Source organism: Paramormyrops kingsleyae, chromosome 14, assembly GCF_048594095.1.
Source record: "Paramormyrops kingsleyae isolate MSU_618 chromosome 14, PKINGS_0.4, whole genome shotgun sequence".
NCBI classification, from domain to species: domain Eukaryota; kingdom Metazoa; phylum Chordata; class Actinopteri; order Osteoglossiformes; family Mormyridae; genus Paramormyrops; species Paramormyrops kingsleyae.
The window spans coordinates 14,650,791-14,655,877 of record NC_132810.1 but is presented as its reverse complement, the minus strand read 5'-3'; the positions used below and the strand labels follow the sequence as shown (position 1 = coordinate 14,655,877).

The following is a 5,087-nucleotide window of genomic DNA, read 5'->3' as shown; positions in this document are numbered from 1 at the left end:
GTCATTTTTGTTCATATATATAAAGGCAGGTTCATCTACACCTTTAAATACCAGCATTAAAACCGACTCCCCTAAAAACCAGGTATTCTGGTTTCGATAAATGGTTTAATCGGCACGCGGAAACGATAGGCCTCCGTTGTTCTGTTTGTGTGTAATATTCTGGGTTAAGAGGTCAAAGGTCAGAAGCTGGGGTCACCGGCAGTCCCTGCCACCTTGTTAGTTCATGCCGAGGTCAGGTGTGAAAATCCTGGCTGCGAGTGACAGGAATCCCCATCTGCAGTTGGTGGTGGGAGGGAGTCTCCCTGCACACGTTCACTATGGGATGCTGTGGGACGGCCTTATTTATTTTTCCCTGACACCCCCTCAGGTCTGAATGCCCCACCCCCCATTTTGGCCCACTGACCGTCCTAGAGAGGCATCACCATGGCGATGGGTCTCTGGGTCAGCATGGTGACTGCGGTTATGAGCCCTATGCCTGAGGGAGTCACTGACGGAGTCACTGAGGGAGTCACTGTGACTGTACTGCTGCTTTCTGTCCTGTATATCATGTTTATTTTCTGACTTAGGCGTTTAGGCAGGAAGTGATCTGCCACAGGTGTCGGGTGATTGAGCGGCGATGAGCCCCTCGTTAGGCCCCGGGTCTGTCCATGTCCCCCCCATCTGCATGCCCTTCAGCAGCAGCCCTGTAGCCCCCCCCGCACTACTCTGTAAATTCTGGTTAGAATTGCATCTGCTCTGTGTACAAAGTGTAAAAAACAGTCTTGTCTCCCTGTTTGTAGTGCCCTGTTATTGGCCCAAACCAGCCAAACAGTCTAATGTCTCTACCACCCCAATCCCCCCCCCCCCTCCTCGACTGGGGTTGTAAATGGATTAATGAGTCAGATTTGAAGTAGCCTGTTTTGCATAATGAGCCCCTCCCTGATCAGAGTGCCACCCCAGCCCACACAGGGCATTCCAGCAGGAACCCCCCCCCTTGATTTCCTTCATGAGTGCCCTCATTCCGGCCCTGTTTCTATGGGCGGCACAGGCACCTGGTCCAGCTCCGACCCCCCCAAGACTGACTAAGGGGCACTCACCCCCCCCCCCCCCCCCCAAGCTCTGTCTGCGTCTTCCCAGCTGTCCCTGTCACAGTCTGTCTCGTTACAGTAGGTAATCAGGGAGGTGCCGTGTTTGGGGGGTTGGGTGTGGTGATGAAGCTGTACAGAAATCCCCCCTGAGTATGTGGGGGGGGAGGGTTGTTGGGCACTCTGTTGCATCCTCACTACATGTATGAGAACCCAGTGAAACGACTGCACTGGCAAAAGTGTGTGTGTGTGAGAGAGTGAGTGAGAGAGTGAGGTAAATGCGCCTGTGTGTGTGTGTGTGTGTGTGTGTGAGTGAGAGTGAGAGAGTGAGGTAAATGCGCCTGTGTGTGTGTGTGTGTGAGAGAGAGAGTGAGGTAAATGCGCCTGTGTGTGTGTGTGTGTGTGTGTGTGTGTGTGTGTGTGTGTGTGTGTGTGTGTGTGAGTGAGTGAGAGAGTGAGGTAAATGCGCTTGGGCGTGTGGCAGTCGTGACCCAGCACCACCTCTGTGGCCCATTCCATGTAAAAGACCTTTGCACCATGTGCCAAATCCATTCCATAGTATTAGAGTTTACAGTGAAATGTTTACGCGGGCAGATGGTCAGTCTTATAGACCAGGGAGATGAGATAATGGGTGACCTTTACTTTTTTTTGTATGTTTTTAAATCTAAAGAATCTTATTTTGGAAGCTGTTGCATACATTTTATTTAAGCTCTTGTTAATTTTGTAAAGTGGGCCTTGGTTAAATACGCTGTATGTATCTCTCACTTCTGTTCACTCCTGGGGAGTGACTTTGTTGCTGCGTCTCCCCTGCACACTCTCTCCATCATAATGTAGGACATGCTAAAGTAATGTTGTATTGTTTATTCAAAACAGGATGTAATGCACATGATCAGCAACAATGGGGCTGCAGTGAGGCATGATGGGAGTCTGCCTTCCATGTTTCTGTCCCCCAAACATTCAGGGTTGTTTCATTTGTAACATGTTTGTATATAGAGAGCTGCCAAAGACAGAGGTTTTTAAAGGCCCCTCCCCGACAGACAGACGGACCGCCGTTAGAAGCAACGGGACAGCTGGCCCTTTTGGCCGTGCGGCCATTGAGGACGAGGAGGGTCACGTGACTCTCCGCTTCCCATCTTCTGTGGCTGTTTGTGCATGTTTAACCTCTCCCAGGCCTGCATGTAGGACCCAGAGGCTGCCTGCCACCTGTACAGCAGAGTATGTATTCAAATAAAAGCCTACATTAAGAAGCTGCCCCGTAGTCTGTCGTTCCTGGCTGAACCCTGACAGGAGCCCTGCAAGCCTGGCTTCAGGGTGATGCCGGAGAGGTCCCAGTGCCTTTCCTATGCCGGTTTGGGCTGTCTGCTGTCCCCGACTTACCCAGAATGCATTATGGCTTTGGGCCATGCCTCCTCATGCCCTTGTTGGAAGTAGGGTTGGGTCTCCCTGATTTGCATATTACGTCTACAGTGAAACACATGATGGGTCACCTTATAAAGGTACTATAAATTTTTATGGTTTTTTTTTATATATATATTTTTTTAACGACTTCATAGATTCATGAAGTACTTTACATTTTTTTGCACATTTGAGCCCATTCACAGCTCATCCTGCCCTAGTTACACGCTCTTTCCTTTTCCACCATATCGCCTGTCGTCAGTCTAAAATCGATACTTCAATACTTATGCTCGTTATTCTGAATGCATAAGGTACTGCACTTACGCACTCAAATAGCAAGTTTAAGTACTGAAGTATGTTACAGATCATGATGATGTGCTGATGGTGCAGACGACCTACAGCGTACTGCTGGTTTGCTTTTCCTAAATAAAGGTGATTGGGAATAACTACTTATGTTGATTTGTAATATTTTGTCTTTTATGGCTTCTATTAATCAAAAGTAATTTGAAGTCTGGCCAGGTTGGGTAACTAGGGTTGCTGATATTCCATGTGGAAAATCACGATCACAACAGCCGGGATTTGACAGTACAACTTATCTTTATAATTTATAATTAATTGACTATGTTTACATAAGAACATAAGAAATTTACAAACGAGAGGGGGCCATTCGGCCCATCAAGCTCGTTTGGAGAGAACTTAACCAATAGCTCAGAGTTGTTAAAATCTTATCTAGCTCTGATTTAAAGGAACCCAGGGTTTTAGCTTCCGCTACACTAGCAGGAAGACTATTCCATACTTTAACTACACGCTGTGTAAAGAAGTGCTTCCTCAAATTCGTTTTAAAATGTTCTCCCGCTAATTTCCACTTATGGCCACAAGTTCTAGTATTTAAACTAATATTGAAGTAGCCATTTGGCTGAACAGCATCCAGACCCGTTAGAATCTTATATACCTGGATCATGTCCCCCCTTAGTCTCCTTTGCTCAAGGCTAAATAGATTCAGCTCAGCTAACCTCTCCTCATAAGACATTCCTCTAAGACCAGGAATCATTCTCGTAGCCCTCCGTAGCACCTTTTCTAAGGCAGCAATGTCCTTCTTAAGGTATGGTGACCAAACCTGCACACAATATTCTAGGTGGGGTCTTACCAAGGAATTATATAAATGTAACATCACCTCCCTTGACTTGACTTCCACACACCTAGAGATATGACCCAACATTCTATTGGCCTTTTTTATTGCGAGAGTGAGATCTTTCTCGTAATCAGCTACCTTTATTTCAGTGGAACCCATAAAATATCTGTACTTTATATTTCTGCTCCCTGCATGGATTACCTTACATTTGTCTATGTTAAATTTCATCTGCCAGGTATCGGCCCAGTCACTAATTAAATCAAGATCGTGCTGTAGCTGCTGAGCCGCTAGATCAGTATCTGCTACACCACCCACCTTGGTGTCGTCTGCAAATTTAACCAGTTTACTGTGTGTATTGGTGTCAATATCATTAATGTAAATTAGCAACAATAGTGGTCCTAAAATTGAACCCTGTGGTACCCCACTATGAACGCAGGCCCACTGTGACATTGTGCCTCTAATAACTACTCGCCACTTCCTGTCAGTTAACCAGTTTAATGTGAAGTATTTGCAGGTAAATGTACAGCGTGAGAATTGAAAAGGGGTTACTATAATATAACAACAAATATTCTGTTAAGATGAATTATTCTGTAGGAAAGAAGTCTTAACCCTCTGTTTTGTGAACAGCCACCCGCCCGATTTATAGAAGAGGGTACAAACCAGGTAGATTTAAAGCAATTGTGCATGTGCCTAGTAGAGATGCGGGGGGGATGGGCGGTGGTTGTCATAATGCTGGCTGGTAGTGTTGCGCGGGTCCGCTTTTTTTTAACACGGACCCCAAACAGACCCGTCAGGAGATCCAACCAGCAAAAATACGCGTGGATAATGACCCAAAACCCGACCAGACCCGAGGAAAAAAAAACACCAGTGAGCCTGTATTGCCATGGAACCTACCAATGAAGTGTCATTTGTGACACTGTAACCCATAGATGACACAGATTTGTGCTAGATTCGCATTGTGCCCCTTAGTTCTGGCAGAATAAATATCCATGACTTTTCCAGAACTTTTTCAGTACCACAAGAAAATTTTCAAAAACCCACAAGTTTGCTTTGATTTGATGATCATGCTGTTTCAGATAGTAATTTTCCTGCCCCGATCGTCCGCTCCTTCCGTGTGCCACGCCCCCTCGTTAACCTCGTGCGGAATCCCAGTGTGATCAGCTGTTTCTGGTTGTTGTCATTAGTCCTCTGTATTTAGTCCGCGTCTCCGCTCCGCGTCCCGCATATGGCAGGACAGTAATACTACCATTTTTGGTACGACAATAGCTAGTTTCCAAAACTTTATAACTTTTCCTCTATATCCAGGAATTCCAAAATTTATCCATGGTCTAGAAAAATTATTTCAAAATTGTGCATGTGCCTAGTAGAGACGCGGTGGTTGTAGTAAAGCTGGCTGGTAGTGTTGCGCGGGTCGGCTTTTTTTAACACCGTCCCCAAACAGACCCGTCAGGAGATCCAACCAGCAAAAATACGCGTGGATAATGACCCAAAACCCG

General features: G+C 46.2%; 1 long non-coding RNA gene across 1 annotated transcript; it reads left to right on the top strand.

Annotated features, from left to right (window-relative positions):
- The first annotated feature begins 1,069 nt into the window (after positions 1-1,069).
- Positions 1,070-2,315, top strand: LOC140578419 (uncharacterized). The gene is made up of 2 exons (XR_011982608.1): positions 1,070-1,338; positions 1,384-2,315. It is a non-coding gene; the product is annotated as an uncharacterized lncRNA (long non-coding RNA).
- The last annotated feature ends 2,772 nt before the right edge of the window (positions 2,316-5,087 follow it).